Consider the following 24,648-nt stretch of genomic DNA (forward strand, 5'->3'; position numbering starts at 1 on the left):
TATCCCAAATCCCGAGCCCAAATTTCCCCATTTTTATTAACAAAAGGGGGGGGGGGGGGGGGGAAAGCCTAATATTATCCCAGATTAAAAAAAAAAAAAGCGCAAATAAATAGCCAGAACGTCCCTTCCTTTTAACATCGCTCTTCTCTCCCGCCTAAATCCCATTTGCAAAGCCAGGGAGCGCGATCGCACGGTGGGAAAATTTCGCCGCTTATTCCGGGACCAAACCTCCGCCGCTGGACTTGGTTGGAGCTGGCGGCTTTACAGGCGGCAACGTGCTCTTGGCTGAAGCCCTCGCCGTCAGGCACAGGAATCCGGGCTAGGAAATTCGTTAGGAGGGAAATAATTTGCTGCCCCGACTGCTTTTGGGCAATTTCGGCTCAGGGGAACCGGCCCAAGCACGGCCGGGACCAGCTCCGCTCCCACCTGGCTGAAAACCAGGCGGTGTGCCGGGTCGTTATTAAGCATTTTAACTGACTTAAAATATCATTCTCATTTTACCCCCCCGCCTAAAACCACCTGGGGAGGGTGTTTGCACCCACTCGTGACTACAGGACCGGCCCTGCCACTGCCCCAAGCCCGGGCTGTTTGCAGGGCTGCAGGAGCTTGTTTTCGTTTGAATTAAATCCGGGGAAGGGGTGGGGGGAGGAGAGACGAGAGAGATGTTTGTGTAACAACTTGAAATAATTTACCCCAGAAAAAGGAAATCTGGGCAAGAGTTTATCAGGCAGTTCCCTTTGCCAGCATGTTTAAAATGTATAAGTAATTTTAAAGTGTGTCTTCACTTAATATATTTTCCCCTTTCTCCTTCAGATGACAAGGAAGACCAGTGATTGCAAGATGTCTACAGATAGCGCCCTTTAAGAGTTTCCACATTGTATGGTTAGGGGAAAAAAAAAACGTGTTTGTGGTTCCTACGTCCCTGCCGACAACTTTCTTACAGTCTCAGTTTACGGCTGCTATTGTTCGGGCTGCGCACGGCGGCTTTTAAATTACGCTGTTCTCCCCAGGAAAAAAAAAAAAAAAAAAAAAAAGAGAGGGGGAGGAATTCAGGGGTGTCTGTGTGTGTCTAATGGGAGAGAAAATTATTTCCTCTAAAAATACGGAAAAGGGAGAAAAATCCTCAAAATCGCGCCCGAAGTGACTCCCAGAAAATCCAGGTTTAACGGTGGCTCTGAGTTGGGTTTGACGCGGGGGGTGGGGGGGCATTAGAGAGAATCACTGAACCTTTGGGGTTTGGGGAAAAATAAAGCGGTTTGCGGAGAATATTAGCGAGGCACCCATTTTCTTGGCAGACGCGGGGCCAGGCTGAGAGGGAAAGGAGCTGTCTGGTTTCGGGCAAAGCCCGGCTACAGTTAGGCTCGGGATTAAAAACCATCATCGAGATCGCTACGAAACCAGAGCCGCTCGAGAGCTAAATCACAACGGCTTCAACACAAGAGCAAAAAGCATTCCCCCCCCCCCCCCCCCCCCTTTGGAAAAGGAGGCGAATTCCCTACTTTCCAGACAGAAAACACTTTTTTTTTTTTTTTTTTTTTTTTTTTTTCCTCCTGTCCCCATAATTTAAACTTCGAATATCTCCTGCTCCGGCGAGCTCGCGCAATGCACTTGCTGAAGAAATCACGGCCGTGCCTTTTGCCAGGGAGAGCTCCTGGGCGGGTGTGAGTGTCTGGAGAGTTTTCGCAGGACTTTCTCCATCTCGGAGGGAAGATGTTTCATTTCTGATTTCCTCCTTGCCTCTTCAACAGGGGTGCGGAGAGCTCCCTCCCACCACCCTGCGCTCAAATCAAAGCTTTGAAATAGCCTTTAAAGCCGAAGGAAGAATGAGCCGGCTCCTTCCTTCGGCTTCGTGTTGAATATTAAGATCGGTCGGACAAATTAGCCGGGGTTTCTGCAGGATGGAGCAGCCTCGCAAAGAGAAGGATGGAGGAAATTGTCCTGAGCTCCAGGAAAATATATTTTCTTGGGGCAGGCAGCAATGGCAGCCGGCAGATAGTTTGTGCGCAAACACCCACAGCGGGATCAGGCAGGAGAAATAAAATTTTCCAAATAATCGTGCACAGAAACGCGTTTACCCACGGGTTTCCCAAAGCATCAAAACAAGCCGTGAAATCGATTTGCAGGATCGGGCTCTTTGAATTGCCAAATATTTGTTTAATTTTGTTGATTTGGGGAGTGGACATCATTTAGGATCCTGAATCTATTTTACCCTGACCTGGACGAATACAACCAGAAGTTACTCGCATTTTAGGCGCATTTAAAACCCCGTTCTAAAACTAGCCCCCAAAACCCCGGAGTGGTGGAATCGTTACTGTCGCACTACCAACTCGATGTTAATTCTCCAATCACAGATTTTACTCCAAATCACCCCAGTGTAAAGACATTACTTTTCCCCGTGTACTGATCTACCTCAGCCCTACCAACGCTTTTAGTTTTTACGAATTTGTGAACGAGCAAAGAGGCATCTTCAAGCTCTCGGGCAACAAGAAAATCACCGAAACGAGCTTCTCCCAGCAGAGAACGCATTCACTGGGAAGAAAAAAGAAAAAAAAAAAAACAACAACAAAACACAACAAACACCCCACCCAAAAACAACAACAACAAAACCCAGGAAAAAAACAACAAACTAACAACAACAACAAAAAAAAACCAAACCCAAACCCCTTTATTCGTCCCCATGTCCCCGGGTTTTTTTCCTGGGGGCCAGAGCCGCGCAGCCGTCGGGGCCGCATCTCGGAGCCCGCTTGCCCTCAGCCCGCAGACCCCGTCCAGGCACACTTTGCGCCCTTCGATTGACACAGGGAGCACGGGGCGGCCGGGCCGTGGTTTATATGAATCATGGTTTTCATTATTTTCGAGGTGGGAGGGAGGCGGAAATAGAAAAGAAATATATGTATTTATGCTGAGCTACTTCTTGGACATGAGCAGCGGCAAAGGCGGAGATACAGGACAGAGCCCCGAAAGGGCAGGGCGCTGCTCGGTAGCAGTTTTCTAAACACATGCGTGTGTCCTCCGGCTCCTCGAGCCCCTAACCTGCCTGCCCTTCACCCTGCCACCCGCGGAGGTTGCGCGCTGCCCGCGGGAGAGCTGCCCTCCGCACCCGCGGAGCCTCAGCCGCATCCCCCTGCTCGCCCCATCCTTAGCAGCCACCGGGAGGGAAGAGCCAGCCCCTCACCCTCCATGACAAGCTGCTAACGCACATCGCCAAACAGCATCTTAGAAAACAAAACGGGCCAAAAAAAAAAAAAAAAAAAAAATTAAAAACCCAAACCCAAAGCTTTGTGCCATCTATAATCAGGGGGTGCCAGATCCCACCGACGGCGCAGGAAAGGGGAGGCGGGGAAAGGGGGTGGGTTTTTCTTTGATGAATTCCTAAACAATTCCTATTATTACTTTCTTCACCAACCAAGGGTGAATACGGGGTCCAAATGGCAAGATTTGCTTTTCAAAGAGTAACATGAAATCAAAACACCTGTTATACATTAGCCCTCTCCCACTTCCACCTCCCCTGTAAACGAAATCATTTAAATAAAATAAAGAAAGAAAAAAATATGAGAGAATAAGCTTATTGTTTTTCTCCCCAACATATGGGATCAGAGCTGGAGAACCGGGCATCACTTCAGGTGAACAAATGAATATTAAAGCATTTGGGAAGCGATCAGGCAAGTTCTACCAGAGCATCTTTAGGCACATTCGCATCCAAAAGCGGTGGAGGCAAAGGCAGCCCCAGACCTACCCTCAAACTCCTCTGCCCGGTACAGACACCCGGAGGGCAGCGAGCCCAGAGGCAGCCGTCAAGCGCTCACAGCCCCAGCCAGCGCACCCCAAACTCTCCGCACCCACGGCTGGGGCCTCAACACTCCCCTGCCACAGCCAGCACGTGTCCACCCCGTCGGGTCCACCCCACTAACCTCAGGCCAACCCCACCCGCGCCCACCCACTGGGGTATCCCCACATTCTCCCATCACAGCTGACCCCACTCGTGTCCACCCCAGCGGTTGCCAACCCCAGGCGTGGCCCTGCAGCCCAGACCAGCGGAGCCCCCAGGCAGGGGCAGCGGGGCAGGGGGGTGCCTGGGGGAGCCCTCCTTTACCTTGGCGGCAGGCAGGGGCTCGGCAGAGGTCTCATGGATGCCGAGGCCGCAGTGGCCCTGGCAGCAGGCTCGGCTGGCTACAGGCCCTATTTCCGCTTGTAACTAGGAGGGGACCCAATGCCTCTCCTCGATAAGGTATCACAGTGTCTCTGCAGTCGGCGGTCAGCACCTTAGCTCGGAGCTCCACGGCACCGCTGGCAGCCGTGCTGGGACAGCAGGGAGATGTCGAGGCATTTCTGGGAATAATCACATCACACAAGTGCTTACATTCCGGCTTCCTTTCTCTTTATCCCTACCACCAAGTTTGAAGTCACACCTTCTACCGGATTGTTTAAGGTCTCCGGGTTGGAGTGGGGGTGGGTGGCAGTGAAGGAGTGCGTGTGTGTGTGTGTGTTGTGAGGGGGGGGTTGCTGGTTGTTAATCTATAGGGTTCCTCCAGGCCAATAAAACTAACATGGTCAGAAATTTCTTCTTTTCAATAGAAATGTCTCCTTCTCCCCCCCTTCAACCCCTAACCCTTTCTGTTTGTTTTTTTGCCTGGACTTAAGGGTCTGCAAGGAGCGCTGCAAGGTTGGAAGTCCTGAAAGCTGCTCAGATGAAGCTGCAAAGTAACAAAAAGACTTTGTTTTCCCTATACAGTCACACAGGGGTTCTGGTATACGCATACACATTGTGGAAAATGCACCTGGACAGGAGACTATATAAAAGTATCTTATACACAGGCACGTGCACTACAGTAGGTCTCCTGAAATGCGACTGAAGGCCTTAAACCTGCAGCATCCGGGAGGCTCCGTATGTATGCGCTGGTATGAAAATAATCTGCAGTAAATATCTGCGGGTGTGTGCACACAAATACCTCTTTACACATCTGGTACACACTTATACAGGCATTTATCATAATTAGCTTTAGTTCTTAAAAACTTGAAAGGTGGGATTTTGACTGGGAGCTGGGTAGCTCCCAGTGCTATAACTAGCTCTGAAAATTCACTTTTCTTGCAGAAAATCACCAACCAGAATCTTTTTCATCGTGTATTTTTCTGCATTCCCCCTCTGCTCTCTCTCCAGATTACCTACGGCTTTGTGCTACCATCTACTGTACGCTGCGCTCACCTCTTCAACCCCTTCATCTGAGCAGCGACTGGAGATCTACTCAGAAATCGGAAAATCAACCTGAATATTCATTCGCGTAACAGGTCAGCAGAAACAAGCACTGATGGTGCTTGCTATGTGCTGGTGGGTCAGTTGAATCCCCTCTGCTTATGTTTTATATCAGGCACTCAGCTTCTCTGCTTAGCAGTAGCAGTCCAGAAGACACAGGCTGGTTTATGTATTTTCTGGTTTCACCACCACCACCACCACCCCCCCCCCCAGGATACAGGATTTTGCTATTTTACAAAAATGGCAATTTTGGGCAGTGGAAACTGGTCATGAGGCACCCAGCACTCGCACATTTTAATGGAGAAGGTAAAATCAAGCAGATGGAGACAAGTGCTATCTGACTGAGAGGCAGCGTGGACTATTGCATGGCTACTGTCAGAGGGCAAAGCCTTTGGCAGTGCCCTTGATCTCGCTGTTACCCTTCCTATCCTTCATTTAGGTCCCTCTTTTCATAATGTAACCACCCTGGGACCAGTAACTGTCTCTTCTTCACGTAGCTTTTGTACAAATCCAGGACCCCCATCACACTATGACTCTATTTTCTAATAAATAATCAGAGCATATGTGCACCATGCCTATCACCGCAAAACCCAGGGTTTGGCTTGGATTTCTAGTTATCACCTAGTGCCAATAATAATAACAATAATAATAATAATATGAACATTGCTTTGTGGATTCAAACCTGCCAGCAAGGCAGTAAGCCAAGTATTACACTTGTGGGAGGTATCTTGCAGAGTACTCCAAGGATCTTTTGTTAGGTCTGGCCTTATTTAATATTTTCATTAATGACCCTGTAAATGGATTACACAGCCCATTAATAAAATTGGCAGATGCTACCCAGTTAAGGGAACTCATGAAAGGCAAGAGAGGATTAAAAAAGGGGGAAAAAGAGGACAGAGGAAAGCAGAAAGAAAGGACAGAGAAAGAGCACAGAATTATTTGTGAGGATAAATTCAGAGAAAAGTGGCTGAACAATTATTCAAAATCCAGATTCTTCAATTGTGGTTTTATCCAAAATCCTGTAAAAATATATTATTAGTCCCAGGGAGAGCACGGGGCAGAAGGTTAGCCTGAAGTTTGCAGTAAGGAGTGCTGGGAGGGTGGGTACTGCAGCAGGAGCTCTGCTCACACACGGCGGTGGGATACAAGGGACGTGCACCCTATTGCTGGGCAATCGCCAAAAAAGCCAGAGAAAGTTTTCGAAGAACAAAAAGAAATGCTCATGCTGAAAAGGGCAGAAAGGACCTCCAGTTTTGAGGACAAGTATCATTGGGTGCTACAAACAGCTAGTGCAGAGAAGCCCCCATATCTTTTGGGGTTCCCTGTGCTTCTGCCACGTATCAGCAAATCAGTCTGTTACAACTGGATCACTTGTGGTTTTTGATCGTGATGCAGAAGATGCCAGACCACAGTAGATCTGATAGGGGCTGCTAATCTCGGACCTTGACTGCCCAACCTTTCCCCCTCAGCTCTGTTATGGGCATCCCAGGGAGCATCTGAAAAATAACACTCCCTAACCATGAGGGGTCTGTGAGGATGAGCATAAAGAGAAAATGCACTTGCTCTCCTTTATTGAATATCTGGGATCCTATGACTGTTGCCCACCCCTTGGCCCATTCCCCCGAGCACTGACAGGGTGCTGGTGGGGCCCAAGCACACAGTCCCTCTGCTCCTTCCTGCTGGGCAAATGAGAGCCTGGCAGTAAGCAGCCCAGGAAAGATGAGACTATACAATGAGGCATGGGCAATTTTACAATGAATAAGCAGGAAAATGCTCCCCGTGAGCTCTACTGGCCTGAGAAGGGTGGAACGTGTTTCAATTCTCTGCTGACTGGAGAATTAAAAGGACAGAATCTTCTGAACAAAAAGTGAATTGATCACGTACAAAATGGGAACAGGGAAAAAAGAGGATGAACATTATGACCCAATAGGTGTTTCTACCTCTCTCACCTCTGATAGCCATTTCAGGATGTATAGATGGATGCAAAGCAAAAAGCAATATGGGCTTTCCAAGTGGTTACACAGGTGCTGGCAGAAGAGCTTAGATACCGAGCAAACGTATCAGGTGTTCAGAGCCCCTCTGTCAGAACAGGGCTGTGGATTTAAACTGAACCAGGGACATGAGCACAAAGTACCAGATGTTCCACCGATGGAAATCAGAATGAATTCAATGACACCAGGAATCCTGTAGCAACATGGGATGGTCTGAGGCTCTATATCCTCAAAGGCTGTGGATTTGAGTGTGTCCTGCTTACAGAGGCAGGCAGGCTTACATGGACAAAGTATTCACGCCTTAAGCTTTTACGGGTTATTGGACACTTAACTTCTGAGGATCTGTTATGCCAAGGACTGTAGCTTGATTAAAATCTGCTTCCAGATGTCAGACTTTTTTTCCTAAATAATAATGATACTACTACTTCTGAAAAACAAAGAAGGAACAAAAAACCTAACACTGGACCCAGTTTACCATTGCATTACACCTGTTTTACATCACACACACAAATAATAATTATGCCAGTACAAAACCTACCTGTTTCAAAGAATCAAACCTCTATTCTAATCCTGACTATTTCATTGACATACAAATGCCTAAAGCCCTAAGTATTTTAACATTTTCTCTTTCCCTTTCAGCACTTGCTGTTAAACTGTTGGCTTTTTTCTTTTTACACTGGGTCACCACTACAAAAATCTTAGCCAAACTATGTGAAGCCATGAATATGATTACAGCCTGCTAATGTAAACAGGCAGGAAGGGGTAAAATAGGTGGTGGTTGGGTTTGGGGTTTTTTTTTTGGTGTATGTGTGAGAGAGAGAGAGAGAAGAGAGGGGGATCCAGATCCAGTTTATAAACATCCATCTCCAGTAATGAGTCCTCTAGGAAGAAATGAAAAATAGCCCAGGCCTGGTAAAGTCAATTAAGTTGCTTTTAAATAAGAGGTTACCCAGAGAGGCCAAGAGTTAACATGTAAAGGCTTATTGCCAGTGCTGTAAAAAATAAAAGGAGGATTGAATATTTGAAGACATTTGGTTGCTATTATAAACAAGTGGATCTAATAGTGTGGGTACATTCATAGACTAACTGTAGAAGTTGGGCATCTTATAAGGACACATTGAAAGGAAAAACTGCAAGGTTCCCTGGCTAAATAATTCCAAATGGGTCATTATAAAACCACTGATACAACACGTGTGGTTAGGACACAGGGCATTTATAAGAAAAGCTTTTCAAACCAACCAATAATGAGCAGCTAACAACAAGAGCACAGCCAAAGGTGTATGTAATCTGCAGAGAACACATGGCAAAGCTTTACGGTGCAAATTCTTATAATGACCTGGAGAGCAGATGGCCCTGACACCATTTCGAGCCGTTTGGAAAAATCAGCTAAGTTTATCACATTCTTAAGATTCAGAATTGGGAAAGTGAGCTTAGTGATGGCACCTTCCAGGGAGGAAAGGGCTGTATTTCAAGAGACAAGAAATGAAGGAAAAGACAAAGGGATTACAGAGGTGCTACTCTTTTCTGATAGAAAGTCTGAATTTTTCTCCTCAGAGCAAAAGACTAATTTTTGTTTGGGTTTCAAGAAGATTACACGGAACTGCTAAAGTAATCTGGGCACAGATCTGTAATTCTTGAGAAGACAAGTATCTTGGAGGTGGAGAGGCATCATAACCCCAGGCACCAAAGTCACCTTCTCGCAGAGGTCCGTGCTGACCCACGCACCCTCTCCCATGGAGGGCAGCTTCCCAAGATACCCTGGGCTGCTCACTCTTCCCATCAGAAATGATGGAAATGCATCTCTCTGCTCCAGCTCCGTCAGGACCAATCCATTCCCACAACATGCGTGGCACCCCTGTGAGATGTAGCATGTCCATCCATACCAATGTAGCTGTGTCCACAAGATTTGCTAGTTTTTCAAGGGGAAACAGTCACTGGTTGACTGGCATAATTGACAAAGCCACAGCACCCCTTCCCAACAGCAGAGTCAAGACATCTAGCAGAAGTTTTGACCACCACAGACTCTACCTTCCACAGCCTGAGGAGCAGTTCGAGGTTGGCCACTGACCTGACCTATTCATCCCCCCACACCATATATTTAAATATCTGAGCCTCTCTTTACCTTTCACACACTCATCTTTGTATCATACAAGTGAGGGACAGTAGATGGGAAAATGAGGTCCAAGGAAACAAGAGGGGCCATATTTTGTGTTCCTAAAAAGGGAGACAGACCCTGCAATGAGGAAGCTTTCAGAAACATCAGCACAGACTTAAGCATTAAGCTGCTCCTGACTACACAACAGAAGAAAATTCCCTCTGCCCATGTAGACCCAGAGGTGAGTCTGTCCCAGCTGAGGCTACAATGTGAATTCCCAGGAGATCCAGTATCCCCATGCAGGATGCACATCTTCAACATAAAAAAGGGGAATGTGGGATCAGGATTCCCATTTTGAAATTTAAATGTGAACAGTGGATCCCTCAGCATGGATCAGTGAGTTGCTGCTCCCACTCTGGAGCACAGCTCTTATGTCCTGCATGCTCAGTAAGGAGCGGAACGGTGGGACCACATGCCCTGCCTTTCCCGAGCCTCCTGCCTGCCTGCCTCCTTCACACCCGCCTGTCAGCTGCAAGGGAACACGACATCAGCAAACACAAGGTCAAGCGAATTAACGTCACCAGAAAGGAAATGGGGTCAGAGTTAAGCGGCATTCCCCTGCATCGACCACAGGCTGAGAGCGTGGACGGGGACAATTAACTCAGCAGCTTGATGAGGAGACTACATCTTCAGTCCCCTTTTCCTTTGAAGGGAGAGGAAGGAAAGGGTAGTCACCAGAAACCATTGCTACCTTACAGCACCCACCTGAAGGACCAACCAGGAACACAGCCCCACCACACCTGGCTGCGGAACGAGCCCCACTGATCCGATGGCAAAGGCGGCTCCTGCCCTGGCTGCCCTCTGGAGCACAGCATGGGATGGCAGAGGAGGAGGTATGAGTGCAAATCTGCCTCTATTTGTTTAAGTCACTGGTAAATTAGTGCTGCAAATCTGCCAGGCTGACCCTGTGGTTTCAGTGAGATTTTTTCTGGCTTTCTGGTCTGGGGTATTATACACACAGGTTTCCTTTCTAGCCCTTGATAAACATTTCTGACCAACTACTCAGAAAGAACAGGGTGGGGGGAACATTCCCAAATCCCAGTGCGAAAACCCCAATGCCTCCCCCCTCATGTAAACACTGCTCTTGTCACTAGACAGGGGCTGCCTCTCCCAGCCACAGTACCTGCACGCTGCAGGGTCAGGCTGGGTGTCAGCAAGTGTGTATGGCACTGGGGAAGCCCTGAGATTATTTATTAACTTGTGCCAGCTGTATCAAAGAGAAAAGCAGTGAGACCCTGGAGACACTGGGGAGAAAGGGAAGAGAGGTTGGGTCCATAGGGGGAAGAGGTCAGGTTTGAGGGGATGCCAACAAAGGGTGTCCATAAAATCCCTAAAACCTGGGTTCAGAAATTGTTCAGAGCCCAACTCCTACCTCCAGAGACCCCACCAGCGCCTCAAGGCAGCAGGCACAGCAGGGAGCAGATATGGCTTGGGCAGCGCTCCGCATCCTTGCCAGCCAGGATCAAACACGTGCGGCTCTTCCGAAGCTGAGGTGATGGCCTCCACCTTGGAGCAAACTAAAGTCTTCTTGGATCTATTTTGTGGGTGAAAAGCCCTCTCTTTCAGGGATGTGCTTAGTGTTACAACATCCAGTGCTACAGATCATAAAACCTGGACTTTCCAAGTCTTATTTCCAAGGACTTTCCAAGGGGTCCACCTTGGTACGATCCCCTGTAGAACAAGGCCCCAGTGCTTGGCCTATTTCCCTAAGGAAAGGAGATGACCTCTGCACACATGTACCTGCCTCCGTTAGTTCATTTGTCTCTTGTCTCCATTCACAGTTATTGAGTGTTTGGTCTCATTTCCATCACATTTAGCAGACTGCTGTCACTCTTATAGAAACAAAGGGCCTATGCAGTGTGGAAGAAGAAAAGGTTGGGGCCCTCACTCAGACAGACACATGACTTCAGCCACACTATTGGACATCAGAGAATCCACAAACGAGAGCTTCATTAGAAAAGCTGTGCAAGCAGCAAGAAGTTCACTGGACTAGACACCAGAAAATTTATCTCCGAGAATACTTCTGGCAACCAAGTTTCTTTCCGTTTCAGGACTCATTTGCCCTTTGCAAACATGCTTTTAAGATCCACTGCAGAAGAAGTCACTAGGGAGAGAGGGCTCACACCATGGAAGGGCTGGTCCACCACTGCCCATGCTGGCAGTAGTCTTTCTGCTTATCAGGGAGGAACCACAACTCAAGCTGTTCTCCAGGATCATGGGGTAACACCTTCTGCAGCGTGACTGTGGTGGCTGGGAGAGCCACAGCGGCACTGTGAGCTGGGGTCTCGCTGATGGGGCAGGGAGCCTTCTCGGACTAATGGCAAAGGATGGGAAGAGGATGCAGAAACATCAGCATCAAGTGTAACACAGAGGGCTGGCTCTAAGCACATGCAATTTAGCAGGTGCCTTGGCAGCAGGTTGCCATGCAATCAAAGACCCGTCATCTGTGCCAGAGCCCCAGGGAGCCAGCCTGGCTGCTGCTGTGGAGGACAAAGAGCTGCCATGTCATGCTGAAAAGCTCCCCCAGTAGAAAAAGCCCAAGTCTTCCAGCAGCAGCAAGCGAGCCAAACCCAGGTGGACTTCTTGCCAGCTCCTTCTCCTCCCCCTTCCCACAGCACAAGCAGCACAGCTCCAGCCTCTCTGCTGTGGCTGGAAAGTTCAGTTTGTCCTGCAGCACTGAAAAGCCTCAAGCCCACTCTGGCTGTGCTGCGCTCAGGTAATACCTGTCACACATGTAAACCTCATAACATACACCTCATCCCTTCTTACCCACACAGAGCATCTCTCCTAAATCCCCCTTGTGCTAAAATACAAGAGTAGGAAAGAGAAAAGAAACAGAGATGTGTGATAGAGTTACAATCAAGTCTGCAGCTGGAAAGAACTGGATGATCTCATAAATCCTTGAATTCTTGAGGACAGCAACTCTCTGCTTCACTTTGTTCAACCCTTATCCCTGGAACACTCTACCCATGTAGTAGGAAGGACCAGGAGCTGATCTGTGCCTGTATGAGCATCAGCTCTGTGCTACCACTTGACTTTGCATGCTAAGCTGGTGCACAGGGAGATGGACCCTCAGCCTAGAACGCAGAGCAATGGGCTGGCTCTCATAACCCCCATCCCTGTCCTTCACTTTTCTGTGCCTCATTTTCCCCATCTGCAAAAGTAAGACTCTGCATATGGGAAAAAACCTTCTGTATCAGCCAGGAGACAAAATCCACTTAGTACTGCATCAAAAAAGGAAAAGTGCCCCTAGAGGGAGATCAGTCAGCATGGGGTTGTCCCTACGCCCCAGCTTCGATTAGATCCTCCACCACAGAATAAACAACTTTCACCTTGCCGTGACCCCAGGGAGTCCTACAGCCCGCCTACGTGGCAAAGCCGCCAGCGTCCCCACGCAGCCAGAGGAGCCCGGAGCCTCCCACTTGCAAGGGACAAGTGGGCAGCCTGGCCAGAGCCAAGCCCAGCTGTGCCCCATGCCTGCCTGACCGTGGGTCCCATGCCACCGGCACATGGGACACCTGAACTGCAGAGCAACTGCTGCCTTTAGCTGAAGTAAGGCAGCTCAGCATGTGGAAAAGGGCAGAGTGTTATTGTGCTTCACCTATATATAAATAAAATAATTGTGCTTCTTTGGGATGAAATATATATTCAATATATGACATACTGTGCTTCATAGCTGAAATACATGTATTCAATCTGCCCGTATATTACTCCTATACTTCTTGTCAGGCTTCTCCCCCAAGCTGAGGGGGAGGGATCCATCTGAGCTACCAATTAAAGCCCAGCTCTCGTTAAAGGCACCATTGTAGGGAAGGAAAAAAAAAAAAAAAGAAAAAGATAATTCTGTCAGCACAGATGTCTCCTACGCTGAGGGGTTTGTAAAGAAATAAAACCTGAGCCGCTATTATACCATTTGCAAAGTTATAGATTGTAAATAAACAGACCGGAACAGTTCCCCCACCTATAAGATACTGCAAGTCAGTGGACAGCACTGACAAGCTGGAGTCTTGCTGTAACTAGCTTATCTTTCTAATCCTCTGGATTATTAATAGTAGTAGGGCTGTGATAGAGTCCAGAGGCCACGCCGTGACAGACACCACTGTGTGAAGCATCCTACAAACACACGGGGAGAGGCTGGTCCCGCCTCTCCAGAGTTCGCAAGGCAGAAGGATGGGACCAGGCAGGCACAGAAAGATGAGGTGAGGTGCCCAAGGCTGCAGGCCATACTAGTAGCAGAGGAGAAAAAGAATCTGCTTTCTTCCAAGCTCTTTGCCTGTCCCACCAGGTTCAGAGCAGGGTTAGCACTGACCCTGTCTCCCACTCTCTCTCCCACAGTCCTCTGGCAACAGAGGTAAAGACAGTACTGGCAACATCCTCTGTTGGCTTGATGATACAGCAAATGCACACTAAAGGCAGAGAGAAGATCAGGACCATGCAGGACCCAGCCTCAAAGTGGTCAGCTCACCACCCAATCTGACACAAAATCCTGTTCCTTTGCTATGTTTTTAGCAGGGTTAATCTGCCATCAGCTCAGTTTGCCTGTGGGCTGAACAGGCTCAGGTGCCTGGGGCAGCAGTAAGAGGAGGTTGGTCCTGCTCCTCCAGCCTCAGTGAGACCCTCCAGCGGGATTCTATCAAGCTCCTGGATGACCAAAAGGAAAGCCTGAAGTTCAACAGGAGCTCACAGCAGTGTCAAACCCAGAGTCTCTCTCTGCCCCCTGCCCACCTTTTGCTCCCACTCACTGCGTTAGAAGGAACCTCTTGCTCCTAGCTCTGCCCATGCTTCTGGGACTGCACAAGCCTGGGTGAACAGGACAACTCTTTTTCTGCAGACAGATCTCCTAAACTACCCACAGCCCTCGGCTGGGTACCAGCCTGATTGCTGGTGTGACGCCAAACACTTTGAACGCCCCTGCTTCCATCAAGGTCATGGCTAAAATTCCACATTGCCCTCTTCCTGCATCCTCCTACTCAAAGCCAATCCCCCACTCTGAATCTGCTGTCCCTGAGAGCATTCACTTTGCCTTTTGCTCATTTAACTTGGCTCCTGCCTGGATGCCCACAAAGCCTTGAATTTCCTGCTGGCTCAGGACTGCTCAAGCTCAGCCCCGTTTCCTCCAGAGGCAAATGGGTGCATTCACCGTAGCAATAAAAACCAAGCGACATTCTGGGCATGGGGCCTAATCCAACTCCCAGTGAGGTGGAGGAACGTTATTGCATTCAACAGGGGCACTGGGGGGGAAAGGCAGGAGGAGGGTCCGGATGGCAGGGATGGGACAGTGACACTGCCAGGCTGGGGGACCTCTTCCGAGGTCACAGCTGGGAAGGCAGCAAGTGGAAAATGCCTTTTCCATTGCGTGGATGCCCCCTTGTTCTCATTCATGTTTTCTCAGTGCTACCTTGTGCTTCTTAAGCAAGCCATAAATTCAGTCATATGGGTTTTCTCTGTCCTCTTTTTTTTTTTTTTTTGACATCCATTTAATGACTTTTCTCTTTAATATATGGCAGGCATTTTCCTTCTAAAATACCTGAGGTTTAGGACAGGTAGTAAATGGAGACCTCTCACAGAACCACTGGCCCAGAACCCAGTCTTATTGGCGCTTAGAAAAGGAGATCCATTTTTCCTCTCTGCTCTTCAATTAGCTGTAATGTTTGCCTTTAAAACATAAAATTAGAAGCCTTTTTGGAGGCACAAAGCAATATTATACTGCAAAACACATTTTTATTCTCCCCTCCCTGCTACGAGTTTAGCACAGCAGATATATTAGACAGCTGGTTTCTAGGCACCGCTCTCTTCTGAAGATTTAAGGTCCAACTTTCAGTTCCCTGTGAAAATAATGACCTCCCTTGCTCTTTGTAGGCCTGTGCTTGATCCTACTCATATTAGCAGGACCTTTAAGGTCGAATACTACAGGATTTAGTGCTGAAAAGCAGAGGCATTGAACAGACAAACATCTCAAAGTCCATCCGACTGAGCCATTCATTGAATACATAGGTCACAAGTTCCTGTTCAGTACTGTCAGGCCTTCTCACATACCCAAGGGCTGCTTTCTTAAGGAGAGGCATAACACAGTCATTCTCACCCACCCAGATGTCTCTAGTGAGGAATCAAAGCACAGGGATGGTGAAGACTTGGGGAGTGAGTCACTGGTGGGACATGGTGATTGAGATCCCAGAGACCCATACCTGAATGAGGTTGTGCTGAACACGAGACTGGGTCTAATGCCAGCCCCTTCAGCCCTAACTCCTGCCCAGATCAGGATTACCAGTGGTAGCCTCAGCCCACCGTTGCCCCACCACGACAAAGTCCTGGCACAGGAGCCACATCCAAAGTACCAGAGCGCCGCACGCAGCTCACGAATCACAGGATAGCTACTCTTGCTTGAAAAGACCAGAGAACAACTTAATGCTTCTGCGGAACCTGAGCACACACTTCCCACTCTGGTCCCCCCTTTTGCATCCAGTCTGAAGAGGCTTTGAACCCATCACTACTCCAGGTAGGCGGCTTAACCTTAAATTATAACAGCTGATGCTTTTGGCTCCAGAGATCTCTGCTTTGATTACTATGAGGCTGTACAACACAGCCGTGGCCACCCATACTTTTGTGAATCTTTAGTCAGATGGTATTACAAAGGTGAAGCCAACCAAACTCAGAGGAACAACTCCACTGGTTGTACTCAGTGGGGATATCCAGCTGGTCCATGCCATTCTCTTCCTGGCATTGGCCTTGCTGTCACAAATTCATAAATAAACACATTCTGAGACAAAAAGGAGTTGACATAGATATTTTCTTAAAGTGGTTCAAATCACCCACAGCATACAAGAATGAAAAATGTCCCAGGATGGGAACTATTGATCTCAAGAGGCAGTGAATTGTGCTCCATGTTGGATCAAAGGGGAGTACAAAGCAGAGAAGAGCCACTTTCTCCACCACACGTCGATGATTTTCCAGATGTCTTTTATGGGAAATAATGGCACTCAGAGCACTGTTAACAAAAAGCAGCCAAGTCACAGGAAAGGGAGTCTTGACTCTTTTATCTCACTAGTGTTACTCATCCATCTCTAGAGCTAGCTGATAGCAGAATGATTGATTCCGAAATTACAGGAAAAAGGAAAAAAACGTCAATGAAACCACTAAGACATATTAGCAGATGTACCTGCCCCAAGAATTCTCTCTGTACCCTCAATTCCCATTCACCTTCCTTATCTGCTGGGACACAGGACACAGGTTTGGCAACATTAGTCACCAAAAAGAGGGGAGTATGGACAGGTCAGTAGAGATTCAGCTGCTGCACCAGGACCCCAGTATTTCTAGAGAATCCACCAAAACCTAGAAATACCCTTGAGAAATCATGACATATGTTACCTTGATACTTGCCAGCTCTAAGTAGCAGAAAAATCCCTTTTTCCCTTCCCAGAAGAATTTCCCTGTGAGCATAGAGAAAGAAGCTGATTTCTCTTTCTTTTTCCTCATTTTTACCAGAAATTTCATTCCCCCCATTCTGTGGCCTCTTTACATTGAAACAGGAGGGGAGGCTTCTGACAGAAAAAACACCAAACCAAAAATACGGTGTGTGTTCAACACGGCTGAGCTTGAGATTTGGCAATGGCACGAGGCCTCAAGGTTCCCTGCTCTGGTCCCAGGGCCCTCCACCACTCGGCAGCCAGTTGGTCTCTCTCACGAGCCCTCAAGTGTTTGTGCCCAAGTAGTGGGAGGCATTTTGTGGTGTAGATGCTCTGGGAACCCTTCTGGAGCCCATTACAGGATTGCCCAGGAGTGCAGGGCTGAGCAGTCAGGGTGGTTCCTCTCAGACCATCTATACATCTAACATAAAGCAGGTGTGTTGCCCTACTGCTCTCAAACCTTTTGAAGTTCACCAAGTGCCTCAAGTCTCTTACTTTGCTGAATACAGAAGTACTTTTCCTTGCTTCTCCAGGTCTTCTCTAAGAGGAAACGATAAAGGCAGCTGAACTCAACAGTCAGTCCAAGTGCCTGAAGTCACATGTGGGCAGCGAGAGAAAAGGGACTAGATTTTAGGGGCGATGAACTAGAGCTGTCTTCCTTGTCTTCACCCAGATTTGTGAGGGTTCAGCACTTCTGAGAACGGCTCTGTTTCTATTTAGGTGCCTAAAACCGGCTGGAGATGCATAAATTTAGGTTTGCCCCTCCAGAGCCTTAGTGCAGAGCTTGACATTCAAGAGCTCATTGAAAAAACATGGGATTTTTTTTGTGTGTGTGAACACTGTTCATTGACGTGTCTGAGGAGCTCCAAGTTTTCCACTCCCTCTGAGTTGTTTCAAAACTACGCATTTTCACCAAAACCATTCACCCAAACCAAAACAAAACAAGTGGACTGTTTTCTGTCAAAGTTTCAAAAACACCAACCCACTTACAAGACACAGCTTAAGAATCCCTCAATTAATGAAAATGTTAAATCGGAGGGAAAAGAAAAATCTTCAGGAAAACCAAAGAGAAGTTAAAAACAACTCCTTCAGGAAAGAGAATTTTAATTAAAAATAATATCCCGGTGGAAAATTTATGTTTCTACCTAAGGATTTAAATTGCAGAAACAGCAAAGTGGACTTTTTTAATGCCATCAGCATCCAAGAGTGGAAAACACCAGATTTCAAATTCATACATTCTATATTTGAACATCTTGTTTCTATTTAATAGAAAAGGCCTTCTTTCTAAGAGTTTTTTTTTCTTTTCTTTTTTTCGTCTTTTCTTTTTTTTTTTTTTTAAAGACATATAATTCATCCTAATATATTACAAATGGCACACTAAAAGAGCATGCCCGGAAAATATTAATAATTGAATTCAAATGAGTTTTTCCTGAGAGTCTAGAATCGAGGGGAGAAATTCCTAGTGTATTTGTGAGGGAAAACGGGGGCGGGGGGGGAGGGCAAATCTAGACAGAGGTTGGGTTTTTTTTCCAGGCTCTCTGAGAAACGGACTGTGTGCTGCGTGGAGTCTCTCCGAGCATGACAGAAAAAGGATTAAAGCAGGTGACACTTTGAACTTAGCTTAGATAAGTGACCCTCAAAATCAACAGTCCAAAAGTTTAGTACACAGATTCCCTGGACACGTCTAGTCGGGTCTTCGTCAAAACCTTCCCGACTTCAGTGAGTCAAATTAAAATAAAGAAGACAGGTTGCTCGGGTTATCTTCTAATATTGTTTTAGCCACTTATTAGCACTAATGGACAATTAGTGGCCGGCGCAGATTTTTTCTGTAATACGAAGCAGAGGGGAAAATTCTTTGTTTGCTTCTGTGTGCGGGAACCTCTTCTGTGGTTGAATGTATAAAAATAGCAGCCAGAAAAGAAGTGTGAAAGACACTAGTTAAACAGTCCAATTTCCAAAGAAGAATATAGTTGAAAACAGATCCTTCTACAGAGTTAAGAAATCCTCCTGATGCACTTGAAGCATAAGGAAGTCTGCACTTTATAAACAACCAAATATATGCCCAGGATAAAAGGCGAGGCTTTTTGAACTCCTAGCTGGCGTGTTAGGAAGACCTTTAATGACATTAGCAGTTCTTCAAAACCAGAAAGGCCACATTATTTCTGATCCTATATGGTCACCACATGTAGCTTTATAAAGAGGAAAAAAAAAAAAAAATCCTCTCTTCATGCCAATAAATAACTTGCCAGAAGAGAAAATATTTACCACTGCTTTTCAAAATTCTTTACGCATGCAGTAAAATCCTCCTCTGAGAAAATGAGCCCGTAAAGAAACCCAAGGCGTTTCCTCTAGCACTACCGGCGGTGCGGGCCCGGCCGCTCGGCTCCGCTCCTCTCCGCGGGGCTCCGCGCCCGCTCCGCGGCTCCGCGCCGCAGCCCAGCCTCGGCCTTTCGTCCCCTCGTTAACAGCTGAGGGCCGGTGCGGTTCCCAGCGCCTGGGAGGGAGCTGGGGTGCGCGGAGAGGAGCAGGCACCGCCGGGTATAATCATCATGTTAATAATAATAATAATAATAATAACGAGAATACCTGGCAATAGCTGCGCGCTTTGCCGCCGCTGCCCGGCGCGCAGGCAGGAAGATCTCCTGCTCCGCGGACGCGCTGCTGACCACAAGCACAAGGTATTAATGGAGCTATAATTGAGGGCTAACAGACACGTCCCGCCACCTCTGGGGCTCGGGCAGGCTCGATCGCTTCCTTAAGCGGTGAAGTTTCGTTAAGCCGGGACTTAAAGCGAGAGCAGCGAGCAGGTTCCTCCCCCGCCAAGCCAAGTTTTGGGGTGTAAAAATTTATATTCGCTGGCTCCAAGCAGCGAAAGAAAACACCCACCCCATCCCTGCGCCCCGGCCAGCCCGGTTGCGAGGCCGCGGAGCTCCCGCCGCCCCCGTGAGCATCGTCCGCGGGCGCGGAGCGGGCGCCGGCTCCTGTCTGCCTGCGGGAGCAAACCCTCCCGCCGCAGAGCCGCGGGTTTTCGCCTTTCAGGGAGATCAATGGCTTGTTTCTGGTTTGGGGGAACGGTCTCAAACACACACACAATAAATCACCTGCGGCCCGGCCGCTCCGCGGGTCCGCCCGGCCCGGGGAAGCGCGGCGGCGGGGGCTCCTCTTCGCTTTATTCGCATCTCACGTAGGGTGTTTTAACAGCCCCGTGCAGTTACAGAGAGCGGGGATTTAACACCTTCCCCACAGCTCTCGCCGCTCTGTTTTCCCTTCTTGCTCCAAAAACGCTTTTTCTAATCACGTTGCACATTTCAACATTTCCCCCCCCCCCCCCCCCTCTCCTAAATGAGGCAAATCTGTTTTTTAAAAATTACCAGGAAGGGAAAAAAAAAAATACTTGAAGAATCCCAGCCTAAAAAGACCCGTATTTTAACCCCCGGATCGTAGCTTTCCCCGAGAGGTAAAGCTCAGAGGGTTGTTCGCTTGCTGCCGCCGCACCGGGAGCCCAAGAAAGTGGTTTTGCGGGAAGGAAAACTATAAACAATCCCCCGAACAAGCAAAAAACTTTATCCTGGGGACCGATCTGGTTCCCATCTAGTAATTCACCAGATCGTCTTAGTACGAAGAGGAAAAATAATATATATATATATATATACACATAACGAATTAAAAAATTAAGATAAAATATGGGATTTTTGTGCCTACGAATAAACGTGGAAGTCAGGAAAGGGTAATAATAGCTCAAGCAGAGGGACCTGGTGTATCTAAGAGCTCTCAAACAATTGCAGTTTTCCACTTTTTTCCCCTGTATCCAGCCCTAGAGACTGCTCCGGGGCGGGATTTTGGCGGAGAACGGCGGCTCTGCCCGGTCGGGAAGGGCAGAACAAGCTCCTTCGCCCGGAACGAAGAGACACCGGCACCCGCAGTGGGTGACAGCACCCAGGCACACACCTCCACGAAGAAAATCTTTATTTTCTAGTTAGTTCAGTTTTTGGTTTTTTGTTTGTTTGGTTGGTTGGTTTTTTCCTTTCTTTCTTTTTCTCCTGAACTCTAAATCCTCTCACTTGGAGCCGCTCTCCTCACGGTTGGCTGGACACAGGTTTGCATTTAAGCTGTGTGCTCTCGGCTCCGCTGTTCCTCTAAAACACGGGGCAGAATTTATTATTCTCCGTCCCCTGACGAAGGCGCGGAGCAGCCGCTGGGTCCGTCCCGGGCAGCCACCGAGGCAGGAGCACCCTGCTCCACCGCCCACAGCTCCCCACGGCAGAATCCGCTTTTACCGAGGAGTTTACAAACTCAAGCTCCCCCGTGCCACGCTTTTTGGTTTTGTTTAATACCGCACAAGCCTTAAGAGGGGGAATCCCCCAGAACTTTGCTTTTCAAACCCTGCAAGTGTTAGATTCTCTAAAGCTGTTTGCAGAAGCACTCAATTGCCCGAATAATAAATACGTATTTTATCCTCACCGTCTTTCTCTACGTCTAATTTTATTTGGAGGTTGTTCCCATTAGTTTTTCGGCTGGGTGAAGGGGAACGAGCCCCAGCCCGGAGCGCTGGGGAGCTCTTCCCGGGCAGAGCACCTTTTTTCTTCCCGAACACCCGACCCCAGTTCTGCCCAGCAAACTCTCCAGCTACTTTCCAGGAACGGGAGGGAGAAAAGCTCTGTGCCAAACTATTCGCAAGAGCACTTCAAAATAAATGAGTTGCCTACTAAAACTTAATGTTATACAAGATGTCCATTTGTCTATATTAGATTTTAAGCAGCTGTTCGTATGCTCAAATCCACTCCCCCTCCCGCGAATTTAACTGAAGAGAGGGAAGCAAAAAGATAAAACAGAGCATTGTTTATTTTCTTGGCTCCTCTCGGCTCCCCACTCCGCGGTGCGCTGGAGCGGAGCCTCCACGCTCAGCCTGCGCGGAGCGGAGCGGCGCGGCCGGCTCTGCACAAACAACGCCCCGTCATTAGGACGGGACTGCTGGTTTCCCTAGAGTCGGGTTTAAATTGTTTCTTTGTTCCCTGAGAAAAGAGAAAAAAAAAAAAAAAAAAGAAGAAAAACCAACTGAGAGCTGGGAGATGGGGGATAACGAGACAAAAAGAGGACCGCGGGGGTCCGCGCCCCCCCGCTCCGGCAGCCTCTGTCTGCGCAGCGCCCGGCCTTATCGGAGCCCAGCGCTAAAAAGAGATAATTTGGACTGTGAGACTGGGGTGGTTTGGATTTTCCCCCCCCTCCCCCGGGCAGCTGCTGCCCGCACCGCCGGGGGGAGAGGCTGCGGGGAACCCCCCCCCGTCTCACAGACGGGGCTCCTGCCGCCGCTCTCCCTGCTTAGCCCGGCGGAGGAGCCTCCGCTGCCAAGGGAAAATTCCCGAAAACAAATCTTTGAGAAACGAGTTTTCAGCATTAGAAACGCCGGGGTTTGCCGGGGAGCCGCGGCAGGCGGGGGTCGGGGAAAGCGACTCCCTCCACCCACCCAAAACCCGTCCCAAACCTTCCCCCACCCCCTCTCCCCCGGACCTCGGCCCCATCCTCATCACAACAGTCCTTTCTCGGTCCTTTTTCTCCTTCCCTGGCCCTTTCCGTGTCTGTGGACAAACCCCCTGGAAACCCCAGCTCCCAGCCCCAGGCTCCAGCATCTCTCGCACAGAATCAGCGCAGGCTGTACATATTATATACATACCCACACTACACACATACACACACGCTTCCTGCCGCGTCGAGCTACTCCACTACGATTTACTCCGCTTTCTACATCCCTCATTAATCTCGCTTGCCAATTTAAACCGTTTCCTTTCGGCTGCACGGATTTTTATTTTTTTAAGGAAAGGGGTATTTTCCAAACTCTTTGCAGCCAGGACCCGATCTCGCCGCTCCCATCCCCTCCAGTTTTTCGCTTGGCAGGATGGGACCCCTAAAATTCTTTCCCTGCGTTGTTCGGTAATTAGAGAGCCGAGGTCTGTAGGGAGAGGTAATCTGGGATTTTATTTTTTTTTTATTAAACCAACTAACCAACTGATATATCGAGGGGGGAAAGATAAACTTGCCGACACACAAGCCCTTCTTCGAGGTCTAGATATGTTTGCTCAAAGCCAAAAGCCGTTGCGTTTTACTCGGGGAAGGGAAAACAAAAAAAAACAAAAAAAAAAAAAAAAAAGGACCCAAACCAAACTACAAGCAGGAGGTTAATAGCTTAAATGAGAGACTCGGGCAAGGAATGCAGGATCGGCTCCCTCCCCCCATTAATAGCCTTAAACGACTTTACATTTTTATACTCGGAGTTGAGTACTCAAGAACTCTGAGCGTGTTTGTAAGACTAGAAAGATCTATTGAGAGAGTTTCTTTTTTAATAGCGCATTAATGTTTCCCAAGACTTCGTATTAACTCAAGAATCACTGAAGGTCGATTTGTAAGTGTCTGGACACTATAAAAGTGTTTGTAAAGCAAAGTCAGTTGCGTGCATTAAAATAAGGAGGTTCCTTTGTGAGATTTCATGCCAGGCCAGGAGCCCTTTTAAATGCTATTCAACTGCCTCATTAGAAGGAGCTAACAGGAGTCAGGCCTCCTCTTTAACCCCCCTCCCCCCGTGTCCTCCCCTCAAATCAGCCCCTTAATACATAGACTGGCCGATTAGGGGCTTTTAAAAGCCGGGCCTGTCCCGGATAGCCGGTTTCCTATCCTGCTATTGTGACAGCTCTTCCCTGCTATCAATTACATCCCACCCCAAGCTAAACACCCCTCCCGCCCTCCGCCGAGCACCTCCACCAGCTCCGCCGAGGGGAGCAAGCCCCGGCCACCCCCTCCCTGGGCACTGTGCTTCAATCCTGCCCCAGGCCACATGCCTAAGAAGATGGACATCCCTTCCCTTCCCCTCTCAGTCAAAAAAAAAAAAAAAAAAAAAAAAAAAAGTATGCCTGGACCCGAAAATCCGTTTCCGAATAGATTAACAACCCCTCCTGTGTTAACACCAGCTCTGTTCTTTTTCTTATTAGATCACGGAGATGAATGGGGCGGTGGGGGGAGAAGGAGCGAAGCGGCAGGGGAAGGTTGGTCACCATTATCTGCACTCCACATGTTCTCTGTAGGTATATATAAAATATAGGAATGGAGTCCCCTTTAAGTAGTTCTTTTATGACTTGTTTTAACAGAAAACACAGAATAAGCCAATGTTTGATATTACAATATAAAACACATTTGTGGTATGCTAGGGGCTGGCTTGTTCCTCCCTCCTTCCCCCAGTTCTGTTCCTCACTCCAATCTGGTCCAGAACTCGCCCCTCTTAGTCGAATGGGCACAAACCTTCCACCCCCTGAAATGGAGTGTCCTCCCTGGTCTGCAGCCACGCAGAACTTCAGACCCTTGAAAGAGAATTTGTGCTTGCAACTCATGTGAATATGAAACTCCAGTTCTTTATTATTATTGCTACTAGGCATAATGTTAGAATCATAATTCTCCATTTATGTGGGGGCCTGGATTCAAGAAGCCTATTGGAGCCTGATAGAACAGAACAACATATAAATCTGAAATCAAAGCCAAACATGTCCTAATAAAAAACAACCCAACGCAAAAATCTGGTGGAGAAACGGCAAACCCATTCTTGCTCCCATACACCAAGTTCCCAGTCCATAACTACATAACAATAATTAAAAAGAGCCCCAAGGCCTCCAGCTGGCCACAAATACAGTCCCAAATACTAATTGCAATCTTGAATGTGTGGGCAGAAATGCCAAGTGTCAAGAGAAAAAGCACAGCTGAGAACTCACTTGGGCACTCGATTTTGCAAATGTTCACAGGGCTGTTACCCATGAGCAGAGGCAGCCATTTCGCCCAGGCTGGGGTCTCACCTCTGCTCTAAACCTA

The 24,648-nt window shown here is 48.2% G+C and overlaps 1 protein-coding gene across 2 annotated transcripts in view; it reads right to left on the reverse strand.

The window, feature by feature from the left end:
- The window catches only part of TBX5 (T-box transcription factor 5), an 84,927-nt gene extending 65,451 nt beyond the window's left edge, over positions 1-19,476 (reverse strand). Inside the window, exon 1 of one of the 2 annotated variants that reach the window (XM_074920995.1) lies at positions 19,387-19,476. The gene's annotated coding sequence lies outside the window, so the exon portion shown is untranslated. Of the gene's footprint in view, positions 1-3,736; positions 3,842-19,386 lie in introns of those variants that run through there. The other variant, XM_074920996.1, reaches the window with a different exon arrangement.
- Between the last annotated feature and the right edge of the window lie 5,172 nt (positions 19,477-24,648).

This window comes from Athene noctua, chromosome 17 (assembly GCF_965140245.1).
Source record: "Athene noctua chromosome 17, bAthNoc1.hap1.1, whole genome shotgun sequence".
NCBI lineage: Eukaryota > Metazoa > Chordata > Aves > Strigiformes > Strigidae > Athene > Athene noctua.